At 37.2% G+C, this 9,612-nt stretch overlaps 1 long non-coding RNA gene across 19 annotated transcripts in view; it reads right to left on the bottom strand.

Annotated features, from left to right (window-relative positions):
• Positions 1 to 5,463, bottom strand: part of LOC113602777 (uncharacterized) — a 101,723-nt gene extending 96,260 nt beyond the window's left edge. For 13 of the 19 annotated variants that reach the window (XR_008300417.1, XR_008300423.1, XR_008300415.1 and 10 more), the window contains exon 1: positions 248 to 5,463. This is a non-coding gene — a long non-coding RNA (uncharacterized LOC113602777). The remainder of the gene's footprint in view (positions 1 to 247) is intronic. The other 6 variants (XR_008300420.1, XR_008300419.1, XR_008300416.1 and 3 more) reach the window with 5 other exon arrangements.
• Between the last annotated feature and the right edge of the window lie 4,149 nt (positions 5,464 to 9,612).

Genomic DNA, 9,612 nt, shown 5'->3' with positions numbered 1-9,612 from the left:
GGAGGGAGTGGATGTGTGTGTGTGCTTGTGTGTGTGTGTGTGTGTGTGTGAGAGAGAGAGAGAGAGAGAGAGAGAGAGAGAGACGGAGAGGGAGAGAGAGACTGCTGACTTGAGACTAAGAACCTAAAACCTCCGGCCACGACAAGCCTGAATAAAAATGATCAAAGCTCTGTCCTTCATCAAGAGAGTAGACAGATATTTTTTTTCTCCTCCACTGAAAAGTGGAACTGTCATTGGGGATTCTCACCAGGAAAGCGCAGACAGAGGCAGACCTTCTCCAGAGTGTCAGTGCTGCCCAGCAGTCCGTGCAGAATACAGGTACCTATTGTTCCAGAGACAGATATGTAGCCAGCCAGTCAGACTCTGACAGATCTCAGCAAACCAGTGAGCCTGCCTTCATTTTAACTCCTTATTTACTAGCGCTTTTTGGTCAAATGCAAAAGGTCTTCTCATCACCCAGGAGAAATAAATGGGGATGATGCAGATGAACTCATGGCAGGAAGTAATGCTGTATCTTTTTACAAAGAGGGACTTTTCACTACTGTTATTGAAATGCTGAATTTGATGCAAATATCTTATTTTGTTGGGAGGAAATGAAACATTAGATTAAACCAGGACGACCTAGCCAGTAGAAGAAAATCTTGACATCCAAGATGAGTAATAGCACAGCCAATTTTCAAAGGAAGGCAAAAACTGGGGTTATTCACAGCACCCTGAATATAAATATATATACTTCAGAACATGAGTGGTGTTACCTTAGCCAAAAGGTTCCAACCTTTTGCACAGGGGTGTGGCACATTGAATACATCCCGCTCCAAAAGCTAACCTGGTAGACCTCTGTTTTCCTAGGGGCTGGAGGGTTTTGAACTCTCTCTTTCTAGACTTTACTGCTTTCTCAAACCCCCCCCCCAAAAAAAAACCATCTGCCTTCCCCAAACCTCACCAGTATTTAAATTATTAGTATTTAAATTATGTCTAAGGCAGTAACACAAAATTAAGGGAGCTCAGAGAAAAACAACTTGTTCTAAATTTTCCCTGATGAATTCTGAGATCCAGAGGGTATATTTGATTGTTTAAATTCTTGGACCTTCCTGGATTACAGTGGGTTTCTAATTTTCACCTTTGTGTATTAATGAACTAATTTTCTCCTAAGGAGTGGTAGAAGGCAAATGCTTTGCATCTGATTGTTTGGAACTATTAGAAGGCAGAGCATGGAAAAACAAAAGAAAAAGAAAAAGAAAAAAAAAGAAAAAGTAGTTTCTCATTGAATTAAAATAAGAGATGGACTTATTCTCCACCCCCCCCCACCCCGCAAAAGACTCAATATACAAGCACTTTAGACTTTTTTTCTAGAATGAATGCCAATTTCATTAATTGTTACCACATAACCAAGAAACGTGGTGCATATTCTGATTTTGTAGGTGTGCTGCAGAGTCTATAAAATGGTTATGAAATTCCTTTGTAAAACCCACACTCAAGCATCACTTTACAAAGCCAGAGGGTAAATGCTCTGCGCAATAGGGGGAGGTTTAACTATGCATGGCTGTTAATAGTAATGAGATATGCAGTTTATGTCTATGCATTGCCCAATTGTTTCTTCTAAATATGTAGGGTTTGTTTTATTTATTAAAAAATAAAATCCTAATCAGAGATTGCATCATGATGTTTCAAAACTCCATTTAAAAAAAGAAAGAAAAAAGACTTAGAAAAAACAGTTCCCTCCTTTTTCTTGCCCTAAATCCCAGAATTCTGAAATCAGTTCAAGTCATGCCAATTTAAAAAGAACTCTGTGCAATTAATATAGGCTTTAGAAACTCTTTTAGAAGTTAAAATTGCCTGATTCAGTGACTTCTGAAAGTCTACTTTGTGTTTTGTACTCAGGGCGAGCTGCTATTATGTTCAGAAGGGAAAGGATGTCAAATGACTACCCAAACAGGGAAAAAAGTATCCAAGGTTTCTTATGAAGCTCACCTTTACCTATGACCAGCAACAAGGCAAGAAATCTTGTAGCTTGTTTTTTTCTAAGTGGATAAACGGATTTTTTTTCAAATCTATTTTAAAGAACATGCATATCTTTGTAAGCTTAAGGGATAACCTAATTTATCATGACTATCTGAATAGCAAAATAGCAGAAGCCCATTCAGTGAAAGAAAGGAGGATGGATTATGGGTCCACATATAGAACGAGCTGGATCACAGCAGAGGTGACAGCTCCCAGGCAAGGCCTCCATGACTGCCTCTAAGGCTGCAGTTTAAAAGGAGCATCTAAGCTCTCACTCCTGAGCATGTGATAAGACTTAGGTGTAAGTACATTTAATTAGAGCATTACCCAGGCCCCATCCAGATGTCATTATCTCTTACAGTGTTTTTTTTTTTCCTTTGATCTTTCTGTCCAACTTCTGTTGTCTTCAGAAAACCAAGCTTAGTGTGCCAAACAGATTTTAAATATTCAGCTCTTAACATGTCTGAATACAGACAGTTCTCACAGTCGGGGTCCATTATTTTCTGGAGGCATATGAAGAGGGTTATCAACATTAATGAGACTCATGTGCACATGTAAATAAAAAACAGAGGATACACTCCAGCAAAGTGTGTGTGTGTGTGTGTGTGTGTGTGCATGTGTGCGTGTGTGTGTGTGTGTGTGTGTGTGTGTGTATGGATACTGGTATCTGTATAACGTATACATTTTTTTGTTGTTGTCTCATGAATTAGAGGAAAAGATCATTTTTTTTCTCAACAAAGTTTGTTTTTGTGATATCCCTACCAGGATGTCTTTGTCCCTAGAATACCCCTGAAGCCTATTACACAGTCCCAAGTTTATAGTTCACACTTCAGTCCCCAATTTGCCAAATAATTCATGTCAAGCAGAAGTCCAAGATAAAGTGCCAACTATTTCTTGAAAGAAAAGAAAACTGTTTCATGTGCTAGGTTTTTAAGGAATAAACACATGAGGTTAGGGGCACCACTCATTAATAGTAGCAAGGGGGAGGCTAATCCCCCTGGTACTCCGCTGGGCATTTATCTCTTTTCATCTACAATGCTTGAACTGAGGGATGTGAAGCTAGATTTTCCAGGAGAAATGTGAAAGGAAAACAGAACAGCTTCTTTATATTAAAGAATATTCCAATTTTTATAATTTCCCCCCCAGGCCTTGCTAGAGACACCTACAGTTACTCATTCACACAATAAACCTCACACTGTTAAAACTTCTAAGAGACACTCCGGGAACATTGCAGGTAACCCGATTCCAGTAAAGTTAAAAATAGTCTCTGCACAAAATTAAACATTATCTAAGTTCTCCACACAGTTATTAAATACATAGAAGATCACCTGTGTGTATGATCTATCAATGCCTTCGGTTACATATTAAAATTCTAATTAAAACTTTTTGTCTTATCTCAGTTGGCCAATTTGAGATCAGAAAGTAAATTTCAGAGTGAAAGCTCATATGCAATTGAGATTTCTGATGGTTGCAAAGTTGGAAGTGAATGGCAGCGTTACAAAGTATTTCTAACGGAAAGAAAACAATACCAAACTACGAACAACTTCCAAGACCCCCTTTAGACCACGGGTATTCAGTGTCATGAAGGCATTCCCTGGTGACTTATCCCACAGAACCTGACTTTCTTGAGAGTTGGAGAGAGACAGACATGAGAGGTGAAATTTCTGTGGGGTGTGAGTAAAATATTAACCATGATTACATTCCAACCTGAAACCTTAAAAATGTGATTGTGAAAACTGGGTAATTAGAAAATATATCATAAAATATAAGAGCTAAAGGTTTCAATATTTAAGATCCAGGATGGGGTAAAGGCTAGTTGGGTTTAATCCACTAAATTAAACACTACTTCTGAGAGCACTGCTCTGAAAAGGCAACGAAAATGTAACGGAAAGGATCAGGGACTACTTTACGTCACCCAAACACCTGCACTATTTAATGTTTAGCCATTGGATAATTAACGGAGGGAAAGACGCACACTGATCCCTAACAAGCCCCTCACTGCAGTACAATAATGTATATACTTCACAGAGTCCACCTGACCAACTTACTGACATACAGTTTAAACTAATTAAATATTTGATTTCAGAAAAACTCAATGAAATATTTTACTCTTCAGTTAGTAAGCCGTCAGATATTTTGAGGTAATAGTGAAGTATTTTGCCTTCCTTAGTTTACAATAGCTGCTGGAAGTCAACTCTGAGAGCCCACAGAGAACAGAATGTTACTATTTTGCATAGTAACAAAGGATAAGAATTTGCATTGTTGCACGTGTAAGTGAAACAATGTGTTCTCCATGTTTCCATAAATGTCCTCCTAAGTGGTCTCAGACTTAAGCACAATGAAAAAAAAAAGTAATATGGAGCTGATTGATGAGAGTTGATACTCAACACAAAAGCATTTCAGAGAAGTTGGGAAATTCCCAGAAGGGAATTACGGAGAAAAGTTGGTAAAGATTTCCCTGTACAGCATTTTAAAAAAAAATCACAGAATATTCCAGGATATGACCATTTCCTTCAAGAATTACAATTTGAAAGTTTTTGTTAACAGACATATGTTGTCCTGTATCCCATCCTTTGAGTGAGTTAGGATGTACCTGCCTTCTCCTACAGTGGTTTCCAGGCTTCACAGGGACTGGGAGAGTGGCCTGATCCATGATAAAAGTCAGGATAAAACATGATTTATTAATATAGCAAAGTCATTATAATCCTGAGCTAAAATGTTAGTGGACCTTTCCCTAGCTACTGCTGTTTAAGAAAGTCTTTAAAAACCAATTTAATTTCCTTCCACCCAGTCAAGTTTTCTCCACAGATAATTGGTTTTCATTATATGAACAAAAAGCATCAGTGTAGTCAATATGTATGAGGCATTTAAATATTTTCAAATGAAAGTATGCATGTACTTATGTTTGGGTACCCAAACACATACTTCCATTTGATTCTGTATCATTGACCATTAACATTCTCCTAATATGAGACTGTAAAGGTTACACAAACAGCTGAGTTAGTCATTAGTGGTAGTAGAAGTTCAATAAAGTTAGTCATATTCTTTCATTTTAAACAAGTATATCACTATAAAGTAATGTCTTCTCCCTGCTAATTGTGCTGAATTTTTGCATGCTCACAACCAAAATACTTGTGTTTTCATTTTCAAAGCCTTAATCATTTCACTGGGGGGGGGGGAGGAAAAAAACACTAATTTTGTCCTAATCATCATTTACACAACAGCCCTTTTAGGATTTATAGAACTTGTCTCAGTATATTATTATCATCAAAAGTGTGTTTGAGATGCTAGTGCAGAATCACTAATTGTTCATAAGTACCTTGAAACATTAGATTAGCAATGTTTATAATTGTCTAAATACGGCATGACGACAGGAAATCAATTACCATGCACATCAATCTTTGACATTTCAATGCATTGTAACTGTGGTAAAGTTGCCATAAACTAACTAACTAACTAACTAACTAACTAACTAAATAAATAAATAAATTTTAAAAAGCCATAGTTTCTATTGCCTGAAAACCTAACTAATGAAGCAGTATTCACTTGTAAACACTGGAGAAATAAGCATAGTAGCATATGCAATGCTGAAACTGGTCTACTTACTTGAATATTCGTCTTCCTCTCAGTCAAGACTATTACTGAATTTGCAGACTTTTGTGTTTGAGAATTTTTCAGCGTCCTCTTGACCTCATCGTCCCTCCTCCACAGGTGACCTATTATCAAATAAAAAGCTTCCTATTTAAACAACCACACAACTATCTTTTGAGAGTCACTTAACTTCTGAGAACTGTCGAGACACCCTGAAACTTCCTCCATGACACAGGTGTCTGTTGCTGTCCGCCCGTCAGATCAGATTCATCAGTTGTCTCCGTAGCTGCGGTTTCCTGCATTTTCTTCCTGCTGGGGGTCCAGGGTGCTGAAGTGAGAATGGCTTCCCCCTCATATTTATTGGCTTTTTGATTGGAAGGAGAAGGCTAGCTATTTTGTTTTTTCAATTCAAAATCACAGACAGACATAGTTTCCTGAGTTGAATTTGGGTTTGAGATTTGCTCCATTTCTGAACGAAAAACAAATCAAAATCAAACGCAGAGCAGAACAATTCGGTGTGCCTGATTCCATCAAATCACTGTGATTTAAAAGAAAAAGACAATCAAATGAGAAAAGAAAGGAAACATTCTAAGCAAATTAGTTTCTTCGCTCAGTCCCACACTATCCCCTTAAACCCCTGACCTCTCTGCAGACCACGTCTTCCTCCTGTTGAATAGTAACTATTTCTGAATAGACGGCACTTAATGAAGCTAAGGTCAGGCTACTTTGAGTTGGCATTTGCAGTGATAACAAATCAGAAACGATAGCATCATACAGATTTATGAATTTTTTACCCCTGCAGTCACAAACATCAGACGTTTACTTTATAAAGAGAGCTTTTAGATCCTTCCTGCAGTTTCCATAGTGATTTCATTTTTTTCCTTTTATCACAGATTGGCTGAAGAGCTGCTACCCTTTGTGCGTTAAAAGGCTTGTGCTACCAACTGTCGATATAAAAGGTAGCTGAGGCAGAGACGCAATATATACTGCCAAAAATAATTGAAACAGAGACATGTTGGTGAAAGGTTCCAGAAGCATTTTTTTTCCTTCTGTATCAATGTGAAAGTGCAGGAGAAAATAATTTTGACTGAATTCTCGTAATTACTTTGAGTTAAATGTAGTAGTATTTTACGCTGTGTACCGTACTTATATTAAAACACTCATCATACAAAACATAATCCTTTCATAAAAGGGTTTAATATAGCTTACACTGTTCCAAGTGTCTGGGCTTGTTCAACATAAAAGTTCATTATGAAAACATTCTTACTTCACTTACTTTAGTTTGAGCTGCAATGTTTCTTTCAGTGTTTATTCTCTTCTTATCTCTCAGCTGATTCTATTTTTTTTTTTCTGTTAGAAAAAAAAAAGGGCACTGCATTTTTAAATTAATCCAGACTGTCCACAGCAAAACAGTAAAAACTTGTGGAAGAAACACACACATGTCTCCCTAGCACTTCATGAAGTGAGGGTTCGTCCTTAATTTAGTTCTGTGTTGTTTTAGGTACTTCTCCCTATGAACACCGAACATTTAAATGAATGTTAACTGTTATACTGATTTTTCTTCCAACTCTCATGTTATTTAATAATCTTGGCACCTGAATAATCCTAGTCATAGGTTGCTATAATCCTAAGAGAAATGTCTGTACTCTAACAACTTATTAAGTATATTGAATTCTTGTCACGATGCTGTAGATGTTTTACAAGTAAACTTTTAGCTCTGAATGTGTTTTTTAAGATTGTGACAAAAATAACACCGTTGCCAATTACCGCTAAAGTTCATGTTCTATTTATATATAATAAGCTATTAAAATGGTAATAAGTATAAAAATAATTGTCATTTTAGAAAAAGGACACTTCTATGAAAGTACTTAAGATATAATATATTCTTACATATTTCATAATGAAATCTTTGAGTTTCTAGAAGATATATAGATCTATGGACTTTACCCTGAGGTTATTACGACACATATTTTATCCCAGCCTCATGCTATTTTTTTTTTAATTTCCAAAGAACATATAGCCTAAATAGGCTAGCTATTTCTGAATTTTTATTCAGTGTGAACAAAATTATGTGCCATAATAAGATTTCTTCTTCTCCTTTTCATCTCACTTTCATCAGAGAAAATAAGCTGTAAAGTGGATTTTGAAAGAGAAAAATATAAATTGATGTATATGGTAAAAATTCCAAGAGATGGTGGGGTGGGTAGACATGGTAAATGGACGGCTATTTTAGTTAAGCTCTTTGAGGGTCAAGAAATAGCGACTCTCTTGACTTAACGTATCTTGGCCAAGGTCACGGTTAAGTGTGAGAAGACACAAAGTAATAATATGTAACTCTCAAACCAATCTTCGGATTCATTCTTCCAAACTTCATAGAGACTAAAACAGGAGTCAAGGCAGCACTAGAGATCTTGTCAGCTAGAATTTACAGATTCAGTTACGGAACAAAACCTTTTCCTTTTCTTTTCTTTTTTTTTTTTTTTGGTGCTTTTATTTCTTTTCTTTTTCTTTTTCTTTCTTTCTTTCCTTCTTTCTTTCCTTCTTGAAGTATAGCTGACACAAGGTTACATGAGTTTCAGGTGTACAACATGGTGATCCAACAACTCTATACATTCTGTTGTGCTCACTACAAGTGTAGGTACCATCTGTCACCATACGACACTACAATATCATTGACTGTATTCCTTATGCTGTGCCTCTAATCTCCGTGACTTACTCATTTCATAACTGGAAGCCTGCACCTCCTACTTCCCTTTAACCATTTCACCCACCCCCACTCCCTTCTCTCTGGCAACCATCGGTTGGTTCTCTGTACATATGGGTCTGTTTCTGCTTTTTGTTTGTCTGTTAAACAAATTCTTTTAAAACACCTCACATACCAGACACTTTGGTAGATGTATCTTCACTTGTGGACAAGAGACATTATCCTTGCCTTCGTGGAGCTTCTAGTCTGGGGAGGAGGTAGGTGAAAAAAAAAGGAGAGAGCAAATATAATGTGTAATTGTGTTAAAGAAAATTATAGTGCCTCTGAGAAGGATCTTTGTAATCTGAAACCTAAAGAACGAAGCTACCACACACAGGCTGTGTGGAAGGAGTTCCAGATACAGAGAGATCATGCCATGATCACTGCATGTTTGAAGAAGTCAAAGAAGCCCGCTATGAATGCAGCAGGGTGAGCAAGGGTGATGGTGGCTTATGAGTTGTTTAGACAGGGAACGACTGTGGCTGGAAGTCAATTTAGATCTAAACATAAAGGAGTATCATTGAAGGGTTTTAAGCAAACAAGCAATAGTATCAAATTCTATTTTTTAAGATCATTCTGGATGCCTTGTGTAAAATAGACTAGAGCAAGATAAATGTAGAAACAAGGAAACAAATTAAGAGATTACTACAGAGACCCAGAAAAGAGATGCTGATGGCCTGGACTAGGGAGAAACGTCAGCATGAGAAGATGAAGACAGATTTGAGTAGATAGCGGAGGGACAACTGTCGGCATGTGATGATGGATAGGCTGTGGCTGGTGAGTCAGAGGAGAAGCCAACAATTCCTAGTCGTTGCAAATGGGGGATACAAAGGAAGGGAAATCTTTGATGGGGTGGGAAGAACAAAAGTTCAGTTCTGGACATGTTAGATTTTAGACACCTACACGTACATTGAAGACATGGTCTTGGTTGGGAACATAAATTTGTGAGTCAGATTATAGATAGTATTTAAAGACTATTTTATTCTCTTCCAGGAAAAAAGAATCACTTGGGAAAAGTCTGCACAGAAAGAACCCAAGTCCTGAGCTAGAGATCTGAGACATGTCAGTATATAAAGGTATGGCAAAAGGAGGAATTGGAAAACAACCAAAGAGGTAGGGAAAAAAAAAACCCAAAGAGACTGTGGTGCCTCAGAAGCTAAGAAAAGAGGCTATTTCAGAAAGGAGGATTGGTCAACTGTGCAGACTATTGCTAAGAGGTCAAGTAAGGCAAGGATATAAAAAGTATTTTGGATCAAGTGTTCATTGGTGACATTACA

Source organism: Acinonyx jubatus, chromosome B4 (genome assembly GCF_027475565.1).
Source record: "Acinonyx jubatus isolate Ajub_Pintada_27869175 chromosome B4, VMU_Ajub_asm_v1.0, whole genome shotgun sequence".
NCBI classification, from domain to species: domain Eukaryota; kingdom Metazoa; phylum Chordata; class Mammalia; order Carnivora; family Felidae; genus Acinonyx; species Acinonyx jubatus.
Note: the sequence above shows the minus strand (reverse complement) of the source record. Positions and strands in the feature narration are given on the sequence as shown.